Raw genomic sequence first — 16,104 nt, 5'->3', positions numbered from 1 at the left:
TAAAGATTTCCACTTTGTGTTAGTTATGAAAAGTTTTCTCGATAGTCACGAAATAACAGGCAGGCACGTGCCTCAGATATGAGTGTGCATAGAAATTTGGGGCATTTAATTTGTAGCAAACTCGAATTTAGTTTACTCCAGTTTCCTGCTTGGCATTCTGGGGGTCGTCCCCCTGGGTCAACAATCGAAATTAAATTTTCGAAAATTCTGTCGACATCTTGGCAAGCTGTAAACAATGAGCAATTTTGCAACTGGGACAGGCAATATCTTTTGATGAAAGCGCGCCCGAGGTTCTCGGAAGTTGTGCGAAGTGTGAAAGGCTCGGGGAATTGGGGAAAATCGGGGGAATTGGGCTGCCAAGTTATCTAGCATCCGGCACAAAAAAACGCCATAAATGGAAATTAATTTGAAGTCGCTTTATCGATCAAGTGCTTAAAGTCACATCGTTTGCAGCTGGCTGAGTCCTTTGTGTGTCTTCTCCTGTGGTTAATTACCATTATCATTTTCCGCAAGTCAACTCCGGAGACTTCACAACTGCGCACTTTTGAGTGTCTGCGAATAGTAAATTATACACTTTACCACAGAACTCAGGAGTAAGTTAATTGGCCCGCTGTTGCCTTTGAGTCTACTGCATACTTCCTGGATTTTTCGGGAAATTTCACTACTCTTTATTGCACAATTGTGGGTAATACCAAACCAATTTGTTTTAATTTATTTTTATAATTCACGTAGCCAGCGGGCATTTTTTCTCAGTTGTTTGTTCAAGTTGTGCTTCTTATTATTTTTCCGTTTCTGTGGCATTCAAATAATAAAAGCCAAATAATAAATTCAGCGGATGTAAAGTGGGCGAATGAAAATTGTAACTTCCTGGTAACTCAATATGTTTGAAAGGAAAGTAATTGTTAAGGGCAATGTGAAAGAAGGTTATTTTGGGACCATAAAAATGGAATTTAAATAAAATAAAAGTCCACAACCTTGGGAGAAACATGAGCGCTTTTGTTTACATAAATTATTTGCCCAATTATCCCATACAATTCGTTTTACTTTTAACAATGTACGTATGACAATTTGCAAAACAATGTAAAGTGCAGGCAGTAACTTGATTCTTGTTTTCGTATTTGTTCAATTAAATAGTAAAAGTTGTTAGTTGACAACTTTTGAAGTCTTTAAGATGCCTAAAACAAATACCCATAAGAAAATAGGACTTAGAAAGTTCTATATTGATAGCTTTAACACTGCTTTAATGTGTCCATTACGTTATATACAGCCATGTGCCTAGTTTAATATAAATTATTAATACAAAATAAATCAAAATGTACGGCGCAGATACTAACTTCAATTTATGATTTTTATTCATTTTCACACTCTCCTGATTATGTCATAAAATGCGTATTAACCACCGCAAGCCTGGGCCCAAGTGTTCACTTTGGCGGTGGAACAATGACTCTCCTGGACCCATTTTAAAGTCAGAAGTTGGCCCTCACACTTTGGGCCCTCGTCAGTCACGGGTCGAAAAGTGGGTCGGGAATTCTGGCCAGAACCGCAGGACCAATGAGCCGTTTTTGGCTTAATGGGTGGCATAAATCATAAGCCAATTGACTGGGGCGACTGCCCAGAGAGCCATGAATGACTCCAGTGCTGATCCCTTTTTATGGCGTGCGCAACATTTCAACATCATTCTAGGCAGCTTCCTAAAATCATATTATTATTTTCTCTTTTTTTTCGGAGCTCTCCTTAAATATTTAATAGGATCGAATGCTCTAGGCGAAGCACGTTGTCGAGTTGAATGCAGTGAAAGGCTTATGTTGACAGAATTTTCGACTCTTGGTGCGATTTTTGTTGGCCTCAAAATTAATGAGCTTAACGCGCCCAGGGAATTTTGCTCAAAAACATCTTCGACTCATGTTTATTAATGAGTGAATCTGGCTTTTATTCCATGCTTTCCAGTATTATACAGAGTTGTTTGATGTTTCCATAAACATCGTGGGAGTTTTCTTTAACCAGATATTTAGGAGTGAAATTACCTTCTGTTATTTTCTGTCAGCGGCACACATGGCGTATGATTAATGTTTCCCAACGACACACGCAATGTCGCTTAAGATTTTAATTAACTAAGCCAACCGATTTTCTGTGGCTTAGGCAGCTCTATAAACATAATTATCGTCAAATATTCCAAACGAACTCACACGAATGAACATGCGTTATGGAAATTTATGAAGTTCCATGTGGAGTTGGTCCATTATCTCGATTAAACTGCAACTGATGTGCGTTGTGTTTTGGTTTTTGGTTTGTGGTTTGCACTCGAAATGCGGAAATCAATAACCAACTTTAATGTCAGATTCAGAATACCGATTGATGACTAATTTATTCATCTCTTATTGCAACTCATTCATTCCAATGGCAGCTGAAAGCCATTCCAGCGAAGTAATTAACTCAACAAGTCAAGTCGACTGGCAAGTCCTGAGCAAATAAACAGAGGCACACAAAAACTGAACCTTCAGCAAATGTCGGCGTAATAAGGAAAATGGGAAGGAAAAATGGGGCCACTTTCGGGCCTGGAGGAAAAACAGCAAATATGTAATGAAGTCACGTAAACATTTTAATTTGGCATTAAGGCCCCTTACTCTCACGTTTCATATACAATTTCTGCCGACTGGCAAGATTCCATTGCGTAACAGAATGCGTTAACGCGTTAACTTATTAATGTCGAAGGTAATTGGGGACTCATAACATTTGTCACTGGCCAGGCGAATTCCAAGTGGATCTTCTGGCTGATTTGAGTGTTAGCCATATGGCATCGCCACTTGATTTCGTCTGTAAATATTTAATGCCCTTTTAATGTATATGCGGAAGGCCCTTCGCCGGCGGGCTTTATGTATTTTTTTTCGATTTTATTTTGTTGCTTGCCATCCTTCTGACCGAAGCCAAAGAAATCAATATAAAGTTCGAAGTTGGATTTGCTGAGCATCTTAACAAGTTTGTCAAGGCAATCATGGAGCTCATCCTTTGAAGTTCCAGGCAAGCTGAATAAAAGTTCAACGAGTTGCTGATTAAAGCTTAGGGTTGATGTTAATCTTTATGAAATACTTATTATAGCAAATAAAGTAAGTTAAGATAATTTCTTAGCATATTCTTATTCAAATTTTAAAGAGTCATTTATTTAAGATATCTCATATTATACTCAAAAAAATTACAAAAGCATAAATGAGCTCAAAATACAAATTAAATTAAAAGTTTTTGTCATTAAAAATTATTCCTAATCACTCTTGATTTAAAGCACAATCATATGCAATGTAAAATTAACATTCTTTTTATCTGGATTAATTCCGTTTTAAATATTCATTTATTTATTAATAAACCTTTTCAAGCTGCTTTCATCTTGCAGCTTCAAATTATTCAAAGTAATCATACGCAGTGTGGGCCGGGGATTTTCCAACGCTCTGTTGTTAGATATTTCATGCGAACCAGAGCAGCTATATCGCATCTTGATAAATGCCGCCGACGTGTCATGTTTGTGGACACAACGGAGCAACTGCCGGTCCATCGAGTTGTGCACTTTGCCTGGCTTAGATGGGCTGAATGGGTTGGAATAGGAGCACCAATTTATTCATCGTCATGCAGCGAGCGGGCAAAAAATCACCCCTCTAGATAGCAACTTTATTGTGCAATCAATGCGCCATCAGGAATTAAAGACTCATAAAGAGGGAGCTCCAAACTAATTACAGAAACCCAACAATGGGCTGCGCACAAGATTGACAAAAAGGGGAAACTTTTCTTTGGCGAACCCTAATAAAATCAAAGGCTAAATACGCCTGTGGCCACAAAAGGTGGATTCCTGTGCGTGGGCAAACTTTTGCAGGACCATTAAGTGATTTAAAAGTTTCCACAACAGTTTCAGCAATGGGCCAAAAAACATGTTGGCTTGATGCTTGAAGTCGCTATTTCATTTTACCTTAATTGCGCGGATTTATCTTGAGATTTTCCACTTCATCAGGAAATTGATCGAATTTAACATTTCCCCTTGTGATTTCCCATGGAAAGATGACAGCTGACATCAGGAATCAGCATCAATCTTAAAAGCATTGAAGCATCATGGGTCAATTCAGACCTACACTCCTCGAGGCATTAGCATGCTATGCTCAATCTACCGCAAACCAAAAACCAATACACCATTAGGTTGGCTGCACATGGAGATATCAATATTTACCGCGAATGTGATTGATTTATTTATTTATACAGTTTATGAGCTCAAGAAAGGTAGGATTTACTGACCCTGTTTCATAATTTTTATGACTGACGATTTTCAAGTTTAATTTTAAACGCATGTCCACATAAATTGTGATTTTTAATAAATTTTTTATACTACAAATCAACTGAATTTAATTGTAAAATTAAATTTTAAGAAATTAAAATTTATTTTCTGTGTATGTACAGCACTCACCTTTTGGGGCGGCATTCCTTGGTGCCTTCAAAGGAGCCACCGCAGAGCTGTTAGAGCAGGAAACAGGGCTTTAGCGCCACAGATTTAGATGCAGACTACTCAGATAGTATAGAGGTGGTGAATGGAATGCCGGCATACTGATTTAAGCAGGCGTCAAGGCGAAAGCTCTCTGGATTCGCATTTAAATTGAAATGCAATCAAATCGAACTCGAAAGGGTGGCGAGAAACAAGCGGGTTTAACAAACTACTCTCTGGAGGAGTTCAAAGACTCGGCCGACAAAGCAAGGCAAATATATGCAAATGCTGACAAAGCCGGAGCATCCAGCTCCAGGTTATCCTCGTGCCATGTCATCCGTGGCTGGTAATGCAAGAAGGACCACTGCAAAAAGGACAATCGAGCACTCCATCGAATGGCCTTGTAACTTATGCACGAGCCCTCATGATTTCAATTCCCCCACTAAGCCCTGACCATCGGGATTTGCATTAAAACATCATTTTTTTATGTCCCGCCTTAGTATAAATCGTTATATTTGACAGAGCGATGATGATATGCAGCTTTGCGAGGGCTCATTAAAAGCGAAAAGGTAATCACAGAGGATCAAATTAATGAGCATCCAACTGTCAACTTTATGAATCTGCCTGTCATGGGTGGACTAAATTCTTTTGTGGCCATTTACTTTTTATCTTATGCCAGCCAGGCTTAAGTCCCCTGCAAAAAAAAACCGAAAATCATCAAAGCAGCAACCTTTCCGGCATTCAACGAATTTCATGAGATAAGATACATATTTGAGTTACCTTTTTAAGATAATAAAAACAAAAGATAGCCCTTTTAAGCTAAAGTTTCATTTCAAGAATTTAAAATTACCTTTAATATAAGTTGCTTACTTCAGATAATTAGAATAATGTCTAGCCATTTTAGCCTAAAATTTCATTTTGAGAATTAACAAGCTTTTAATGTTGCACTATCATGGCATGGAATATTTTCAACCAAAATATTTAGAGCAATTAATGTGTGGATGGGACCCACAGAAATTTGACTAATTACTAATTTCTGGCCTAGACAAACATAGCAACTGGCCAAAAGGAAAACCCGAATGCGAAATATCCTCTTACAACAGTCCAGCTGTGCTAATTATGCTAATTTCTGACATTTCCAGGACGGCCAGAATCACATTATACCGAAAAGAGAAGACTGCAATGGAACAACATTCCATGCAATTTACTATAAATAACATTATATCTAATCAGGCTGGGATTCAGTGGGTCTCAGCCCATATTAGTTGCATTCATTGACTGCAATTTGCATAATGATGCCGGCTTCTGGGGCACAGACATCAAGCCAAGCTCAAGTCCCAATTATGTCTGCCACATTTTGTTTAATGCCCTCCATTTTCCAGCTTACATTTATCTCTGCAAAATGGAAAACTCCCCAGGCAAACTCGAGTGGATTGCAATGCGACGGTTGCCCAGGATATTCGGCCAATTAGTGTCCTTGTGTGGGCTGGTTTAGCTGTCAACTCTCCTCCCCTTCAATCGTCACACGTCACGTATGCGTAATGTTAAACAATTTAAGCTCGACTGACTGCTAAACACCAGGCAACAAAATTAAATCTTTAGCACTTAACCTTATTTTATTTATGAATTAATATTATTTTAAATGGTAAATTATCTTAGAGTCAGTGAAATAAATATTACTATATAAGTAAGATTAATAAATTTGCAACAATTAAAAATCTTGTCCTAATTACTCTTCTTTTTCCTTACTTTTCATAATGAGTTTTAAACAAGACATTAACATAATTAATTGTAAAACAAATCCAATAAATTATTTTTATTTAAAATTATATTTGTTTCCTAATGCATAGTGTTGACCTCTGAACTGGCTAAGGTTCAAAACTTAATAGGATTTTAATGGCAAAAAACTCTTTAAGCGAGGGATCCACAAACTGACAAATGAAGAGCAGATCGAATTGATAAGGGGAATGCCCACTTAAATTACTTGATGGGCAAGATAATTAAACGGATAAATTAAAATCTTAGCCTCAAGTCACAGACGTGTTTATGAAATAATCACTGAAACAAAAGTGGGAGTCTGGTTACAGAAAGGTCAACCGAATGAGCTAAGTAAGACTGTTCTACTCGGACTATTTTTATTTTCAAAGAATCCTTCCTAATATTTTCCTTGCGTATTTATTTTATAGATTTTCTACAAGTTAAATTCAAGCCTTTCAATCCCACTTTAATACCCGTGTCTAACAGCCTTCAGCATTTTGTCAAATTGTAGAAACTTCAACTTCATCCCCACTTTCCAACTAAAAGTGCTATTGTTTTCGATTCATCCGAATTCCGCATTTCGAGAATTTATGGTCACAAAGTCGTTGTAGTGAAAGTTATGATTAATAAACTGCGCAGTGGAAAAGCAAACAAACAAAGAAAGCCTGCCATAAAACGCACATAATAAACAATAAAGTTTAGCCTTTTGCGTAGATTCTTTTAGGATACGATACCATAAGACCTTGAACTACCCACAAAATAGTTTAATGACTAACAAGGAAATCCATTAACCGAAGAGCTTGTCCAACCCCATTTGCTGACAAGGTTATTCGGAAGCACCTTTTTGTTAGCTGATTGAAAAATGTGCTCGAGTAAATATTTTGACAGCATTTTACTGGCTGATTGCTCGTCGTTTCAAGTTCATTAAGTTTTAATTCGATGCCTGGATTCCGGCGTAAATACACTGAATTTTTTGAAACACGTGCATAATGCGTGTGTCTCGAAAATCGTTTTGTTTATCTGGCCCTTTAAGGTCTTGGCTTTCTTTAATCGTTTTGTTTACAGGTCTCAGCCCAGGGAGTATCCGCTTTTACGGGCATATCCCTAAAGTACTTGTGGAACAAGACCATTACCGAAAATGCAAATTGCCTTGCATACTTTGGGGCCTGCGTAAAAATGAGATGGTTCAACAAGTGAGCCGTGCAAATCTGCTACAAGAATCTTGCCTGTGAATTGCGTATATTCCCCAATTCATTATATTCAAATTTCTGCTTCCTTTTTTACAGCCATCACCTCCGCCACGACTTTAACTCTGGCCTTGGGGTGCGTTGTCCAGGGTCACGCAGCCATTCAGATTCGATTGCGGCACATTCGTGTTCTGGCCGGGTTTCCGATTGCGTCGATTTGTTGGCCCAGAAGTTTGCCACCCACTGGCCTTTTCCCCGCCGTATTTGTCGTACCTGACCGCAGGAGCGAAAACTCTCATTTCCGCCCAGAGGCGGCCATCCATACATGTGTGTGCACTGCAAAAAAATTTATTACTATATATATTAAACACCTGAATAATTGGTCATTTTTAGTTTTTACCCAAAAGTCATAATATTCCTCATTGAAATTCCGTAATTTGGCCAACAAAAAAATATATTATTGTCAAAATGTAGAATGTCATACCTGGTTTAACTCGTAATCAAATTCCCAATTAATGTACATTAAAAATGGAAAATGTTTAATTTTTTCCTATTTTCCTAATATTTGACAAAGTAACCCTTTTAAAAAATACGGAAAATTTGTGGGTTTCAATAGTGGGTTTTCTTTTAATCGAAATACGACCCAAAAATCTGTTGAAAATGTACTTATTTTTACCAAGTAATTTTCAGAGAATGCGGTTCATTGATAATAGGTTGGTTAATATATGAATATGGAGGTTAACGACTTTCCATATTAAAAATATTATCTGCATTCCCTGAATATTACCAAAAAAAATGTTTATACAGACTAATGGCTTTATTTGACAATAAAGTCTGATATACTTTTAATACTTTTAATACCATGAAATGTACATCCGATTTTACTTATATCATGAAATGTAAGTGTAAAATAGTTTTATTCTTTTCTCATATTTGGGCCAGGAAGTACACTATTTTTTGTACGGTGCACGTACGATTGTGGTTCGCCCCTCTGGCATATGTCTGTCTGTGGTTGTGGGTGGATCGGTGGTGCAGTGGTTCGGTGGTGCGGCCACCTTTTCGCAACTATTTCCACTATGCAATCCGTGCTGATGGCTGTGTGTGCGTGTGTCCGTGCATTATTTTAGAAATTTCCACTCACCCGCACACGAGGAACTGCCGGGCATTCGGAACTTTCGCCGTAGATCTCTACGATGGTATGGCGTGCCCAGGGCATATATTCCACCGGCCTCACAAAATAAAAGTTTTTTGGAATGGCACCTATTTTTTCCCGCTGCCCCAGCACTGTGGGAATTATGAAGAAACGCAGATGGAACTGGAAACTTGGTGATTGCTATGCAATGACCGGCAATTTGGAATGCAAACATCTAGCGTAAATCCTTTTTGAATTGTTAGCCTCGAAGGGCGATAAAGGTTGCAAGTGCAACTTTCGAATCAATTTGTAGCTGCGGCTCTGTAATTAAGTTGAGTAACTTATTTGGTGGGGAAATGGCTGAAGGGCCACTAATTTGCATAAGCCGCGCAGTTGAGCGGATTATGATGTGGTGAAATGAGGGGGAGGAATTGCAAATATTTCCATATGCCAAGAGGCTCAATTAATTTGAAATAATATTCGATTAAGTTCCCTGTTGGCAATTTGGTAAGGTCTGTACAGAGAGTTGCTAAATTTAATTTTCTTTAAAAATATTTACTCAACTAAACGTGTAAAGGACATTTATTATCCACAATTATGAATGACAAGATATCTTGATATATTTTATTTATTTATTGTGTTATATTTTATATAATCATTATATTTTATTAAATTATATCAGATTGGTTTTCCTATTAATGCACATCTCTACCTCTAATTGCTTTAACCTTACCACACCCAAGACTTTTTCTCGCCTTTTTTTGGGAAAACAATAAAGGGAAAAGTTAGCAGATAAAAATTGTAATTTTCCGCTTGAGTGCGGTGCGGGAATATGGATGGGTATGTATCTTATATATGTATACTCTATATACGCAGGCATGAATATTAATGCCGTATGAATAAAAGTTGCCTTTTGTGTGTTCGCATTCATTAGGCAATGTTGTCTGTTTGGCAAGGAAATTCTTTGGTCTTGCCCGAGCATTGTTTCCTATTAACTGCTGTTGTTTGTCTTTCGTATTAAATATTTGCCCGAGTCAAGGCCATTAACTCTGATTAATCTGCACTTAAGCAGGCGCCATCGATTCATTACCAGTACTGCGAAAACCCAGTAGACTTAAGCTGCTTAAAGATTCGGCAGGTGGAATAGATTACTGTATATGATTCATGGACCAATTTGATTCGACCTAATTGTCCAATCAATTGCTGTAATCAATGCTTAAGTCTTAAGTCTAGAATGGTGTCCCAAAGTTCATTAGTCCGTTCAATGATTTTTTCATGACCATTAAACTCAACCCCTCCAATGTACTTAAGACTTTGGAGCACAGCAACTAAGAGCTTGGCAACTGCCCACGCCACAGACGGATTGAGTTTTTAATTTAATTAAATCCCGAGTCAAATGAAAAGGGCCTGGGAAAAGCCAAAAGAAAACGTTCGCACCATTTGTCACAAAAGCAACGGACCATTAAAACTGAGGCACAAGTGTCAAGGGCAAGCGAAGAAAAAACCGAAATAAAATTATATATATATATTCGCATTTTCAAGGGCCAAAAGAACTAATTCGCATCAATTTCAGGGCCATCAAGTACGCGATTGGGCACAGAGAAAATGAAAGAGATCCCAGTTATCCGGTTTTAGCTTTGTCATTTGACAATTAGATTCTTGAACTCTTTATGACAGTTCACGGAAAAGGTTGTTGTTATGACAATTCGAATTAGCTAATTAAAATGAAAGATATTAATTATTTTAGGGATCACTATGTTGTCCTCTTGACTTGAATTTCGTATTTCTATTTCCCTAAAAAATTCTTCAAATTTTTGAGCTCTTGAAGGAGGTTATGCAGGAAAAGTTTCTATATACAATTTTAAATTTTTTAGGAGTATTTTGATTACATTAAAGCTTTCTTACTTTTGGACTTGCCATCCCCATTCTTTATATGTATTTATTGCTTCAAATTTTCGTATTGTTTTCCGCAACCCAATTGAAAAACAAAGCATTTATCAATGAGCGAGCCTTGTCCTTATCAACATTTACTCCCTATTACGTTATTGCTCATTCAATTGCTATCAATTTAAAAATAATATTTACACACCCGTATTTTACGTTTCCCTTTTTCCCTTCTCAGAGGATTTTAGGCGATTTTCCCGCAATTCCAAGGGGCGAAGTGAAGGGGCAAATCAAAACACGAGGCGCATATAAACACTCGCATTTTGTAGCTCACATGACTTCGATGGTGAATGTGGGTGGTGGTGCTGGTGATGGTGGTGGTGACTTCCAGTGGGTCGGTGGTTTGCGGCAAAGTATTTCGCCTGCTTACGACATGAGAGCTCTCATATTTCCCAAGTGTTTTTTGGTGTTGCCGCTGCGGTTATGAGCTGTTTATGCAACATTGCGCGATTTTATATTATTAATATTAAACTTTGCGGCATGTCGAGATTGGTAAGAAAGTGGAAAGTAGAAAAGTTAAAAGTATGCAAAAATTGAAAACAATGCAAAATAAAAATACCATATTTAGATTCGTTTATTTCTTTCTTATTTAAAAAAGCTTTCAATTAATACGCCTCAAGCTATCATGAATATTATAAAATCAGAGACAGTACATTAGAATTTCAGCAAGAATAAAATATATATAAATATAAAACTTACTCGGATATATTTCTAAGATTTCCAAGAGTATTTTAAAATATAAGAGGTGTTTTTTCATTTTCTCAATTGGTTGTTTTCCCACATCTGAATCCGATTAAGCAATGCATGCAAAACTCAGTATGCGCATAATATACATATGTGCTCGATTTAAATTGCTTTGCTGGTCTCTTGGAATAATTTATTTGCTGTGGCATGTTGCGAATATTTGCCTGAGCAGTATTTTATTAGAGGCACACAGCTTGTAAGAATTCTAGAAAAAAATGAGTGGGCGAAATACAAATTAATAACTTTAAAACAATATTTTAAAAGGACCCTTCTCCTTCTCGGCTGTCAGCAGTCCATTACAGTCCGTTAAAAAAGTTTGCGCACTCTAATGTGTTTGCTGTCAGCGTGTCAACTGCGCTGGGATGTCATAACAGATATCCTTCCCATTGTTCGGCATTCCTCGGTGGCTTAGATCCTGGCACCTGGCTGCCACGCCCTCATGTCCTGGTGCAGTTCGGTCCTGTCGTCGCATAAATAAAATTAAATGCCCGGCATAAATAGAATGTCAGTTTGCTGAATTTCACTGGTGAAATATGGCATTTGACCACATTGTGGCACTTTTTTGCTGTAGCTCCTGGTTTCCCCAGAAGCCTTTAAGCCTCTAAAGCCTGGACGTGTCAGGCTCCGCTTTTGTACAATATTCAGTTGAGCCATCAAATCTAATGACACTCATCTAAAACAATAAGGCGCTCTGGCTCTCGTTCACCGAACAGTTAATTCTATTAAAATGTCAGTCGACGACAGCCAGCAAAAGAAATCGTCCCCATCTGCTTACATTCGGCCTACTGTTGTCTTCATTTGCATGGAAATACTTGGCAAAATTACACTGGGAAATGGATTTTGAAATGAGTTAGAGTACATTGCTATTAAAAAAATTGATTATACAAATCATAATTTTGGCTTATGAGACATATTTTCTTAAAAAAAGATGTACAACTCTTTTTTAGCTCCAATCTTTTATAGATTTTATTTTTTTTACATTTTAATCTCTAATGTCACAAATAAAATATATTTATTTTTATTATGATAAAAAAGAGCAGCATGTTTCTTAAGAAAGTTCATATATATCAAACGTTCTGAGGGAGATAAAAAGTCATTAATATTATTAACAACTATTAATTAAGTAAGGAAAATTGTTTATTAGTTTTAAACACAGAAATAGTTTTTTTCTGTGTAAAAACTTTAGGTTCTGCGTAGTGCTGACGTGTTAAGGGGGACTTGCCCGTTTATAAAAGTGTTTCTCGAACTGTTTGCCGCTCGACATTCAAAAATCGGGGGCGGACGGAAAATGTTCATTGCCTAAATTATACAAAATAGTTTAAAGATGTAAATTTATTTGGCAAGCAGAGGGTGTTATTTGGTGTAGATGTTTTCCAGAGCGGCACGTGGACATGTTATTCCCGCCTCCCCTTTCTAGACTTTAATTTTCCATAGAATTGCTGTGTATTTCTGGGCATTTTCTTCTTTGCCCCCACATGACTTTAAATTGCGTGTGTGCCGGCGGAGCATCAAAAACTGTTTGACACAACTGGGTCGGTCCTCAGCCTTTATTTTCTGTCGGCAAACTGGTTCAAGGAGACAAACAATTGCAACGCCGCCGTCGTCACCGCAAAAATGTCGTACGAAATGGAGCAACAACTCAGTTAACGGTGCACCCACTCACAGATACACCCATACCATCTTGAGCGTCACACAGATACACCCATACAGGCATACAAACTACACGGCAGTTGAAATATTTTCAGAGCACCCGAGACGTATGAGTGACAACATTCAGTGCAACGATTTTTTAATGAGTTTGCCAAATCGCAAAACAAAAGACAAAACACAACGAGTGTGACGGAAAACGATGATGAATATTTGATACCCTGTTAAACTCAGGAAAGACAATAGAAATTAAGTCTGTAAAATATCCTTTAAATAATAAAAGGCGGCTTATGGCAACTCATTTGTTAGGCATTTATACAATTAAGAAATTTTTTTTATACATTTTATGTAAAAAGTTAATAGAAATATATATGAAATTAAAAAGTTTGATTAAACAATTTTTTTAAGCAAATTTTTGGCTTTTGATTTTGTTTATTATATTGTCAACAATTTAAGCCGATCTTTTTATTAAAATATAATATTTGAATACCTCAAGTGCCAGCATACCCGTAACAATTTGTGATACCCTGCATGGCCCCCGCTGACAGGTACTTCCCAAGTTTCCACTCCCAACTTTTTTTTTCTTTTCTTTATCGCTTTTCTTACCTGTAGACACCTTCAGCCAATTGGTGGGACAACAAAAATGTATTCAACCATAAACAAGGAAAGTTTTCCCCATTTTAGCATAGTCCGGAACAATTGTTGTCAAACGGTCGGTGGTCACGCCCCCGCCGCCTTTAACTGGGCCAGTGGAATCCGCCCGAAATCCGAATTGACAAATAGCACGCAACAAGGCATTTGTTTCAGTGTACCGTGTAGCGTTATCCTTGCTTCCGTTTGCCGGTTGTGTGTTTAATGAGATTTAGGCCCGCACCAGTTGTTTTTCATTTTTACGAAGCTCCGGCTCGACATTGCGTGTTTTCAACAGATCGGCAGCGCAGTCCTTTGTTTTGTTATTGAAAAGCAATTAAGTCGGCTTTATTTCGTAAGCCGTCAGCGGATCAATCTTGGGGAAACTACAAAAGTTGTCCTTCATTTTTTGGGGTCAATAGCTTTTTAAAGCTTAAGGGGTTTTCCCAGACAAATTTTTTCTGTATATTGGAAATTTCGGATAAAATTGTTCAATTATTATTTTCTTAAAAATAAAAGCGTCTTGAAAACCTTTAAGACGATAATTCTTAAATGTTCTAGGAAACCTATGTCTTGCACAGTTCACTTTTGAGTATTAAAATTATTAAAATATCCTAGTCACTTAAAGCGCATCGACCTTTAGCTTAAAGAGCGTAGAAAAAACGGGCGTAATAAATTTGAAAATGTTACAACAATTTTCGGATTATGTGAGCCGACTGCTGTTTGCTTATCTTGTCAGCTGTTGCCTTGTGTTTGCTTACAATCAATCAATTACCAATGGCACGTGCACTCGTCTGGCTCCGCTGGCTCTGATTTGGCAAATAAATACGAGTATTTTGCCGTTTCCATAGGCCAAATGCAAATGTCTAACCATACGAAAACATCAGCATAAATCAGTACCGCGTCTGTCTGTAGCTGCCGGCTTATCCGACTTTCGCTGAATAATTTAGACTGTTCCACGTGCCAGTTTGGACATTTAGACACAACAAAAAGATATCAGAGCGAGTGATAACAACTGATTCATTTAACTAATGAACCACTTCAAAAGGTCGCTGAATTTTTTTAAATCCCTTATCACTTAAGAAAGTATTTTAATTAAATCGTATTCCTCATCCAACTAAATGGAAAACCTCGACCCTTTCACCTCCTCGTCTAAGAAACTTGCGCAATATTCCGTTTTGGCGTCCAACTGAGGCGTGGGCCATAATTAAAACATTTATCAACTTTGTTGACAAATGACTAGAATTTGTTTGTTTTACGCGGCACACGAACTACGGAAAATCTAAAGCGATTTGGGTTTTTTGCGCATTTATGGAAGAACATTAGATACCGGTTGCGTGAGCGATTTAAATAAGCCCTTTTCCTAAAAAAAAACGAAAGAACTTGATTAATGATTAAATGTTTAAAATTTGAAAATATTTAGCAGTTTACCGCAATCCATCATAGTCAAGTGGTATGTATGTTTTTGAATTTTACCAATTTCCCTACCGTGTTTATAATAAAATTTTCCCCTGACTTACTAACACTTGACAAAAACCGAGCTTGTAAGAAATAAGCACATGTTGCGAAGGCGTCAAGAGCCGCAGCTGTCAATGGTTTTTAGCTAACGACTTGGCATAAACATTCGCTGGCAACACTGCGCATAACTAATAGAAATGGCTTTGGGGCACGAATAAATGGGAAAAGCGTGGCACACAAATTTTAAGGAGCGTGTCAGAATATTACATAATATGAATTCCTTTCAGGGAGCGTATGTTACTTGATGTTCGCAATAGTTTTTGATAAAATCATATTGTCCAGAAAAAATATGGATATAGTAATGTTGATGTAATATACAACCCAATGTAATATGTTATTTTGTAAGTAACATAATTTATTGCTCATATATTATTGTACTTATTGTATTGTAACAATTGAATTATTCCAATTTTTTTTGTTTTAAATATATAATATTTTAGCCTATTAAAGCTGCCAAACTTAAGGACAATAATAATTTTTCACATATACATATTTCATAATTAAAATAAAGAATACCTTTAAATATAAAAGCGATATATAGTTCAACAATATTCTTCTCTATTAATGATGTACCATTAAGTGGTGTGCTGTTCGGATTTTCTGGCTTAAATTAAATCCATCAAATTTTGACATGCAATTGCTTGGCAAAAATGTTCACACATCGGGAGAGAATAAATTAGCCGGTAATTAGAGTGGGAACGATGTGAAAAGTCCGTGCCGTTCCATTTGAATTTTCTTGCCCAGCCCTCCTGGCAATTATGCTAATTTTTTCTGGCCTTTCTGCTTGGCCACCAACTGGCGCACATATTTCGGCCATTGTTAAACAGCCGAAAATTTTCACAGCCAAGGACTTCTGGGTCTGGGTTTTGGCCTTGATGTGCGCTTAATTCAATGAAATTTGTAGCAATCGCATTTGAAATTGGCCTGCGGGTTGCTTTTATAATTAAAGCTACCAACGATGATTTACTGAAAATTGGTGCGGAATATTTACATATTTCGTTGCCGGGATTTTTAATTTGATTTTTCGGCCAGAGGGCACACTTCTAGTTTTATAATTAACTTTAGTGTAGTTTCATGGCTAGCCAAAA

The sequence above is a fragment of the Drosophila rhopaloa genome, unplaced genomic scaffold (genome assembly GCF_018152115.1).
Source record: "Drosophila rhopaloa isolate 14029-0021.01 unplaced genomic scaffold, ASM1815211v1 contig_163, whole genome shotgun sequence".
NCBI lineage: Eukaryota > Metazoa > Arthropoda > Insecta > Diptera > Drosophilidae > Drosophila > Drosophila rhopaloa.
Note: the sequence above shows the minus strand (reverse complement) of the source record.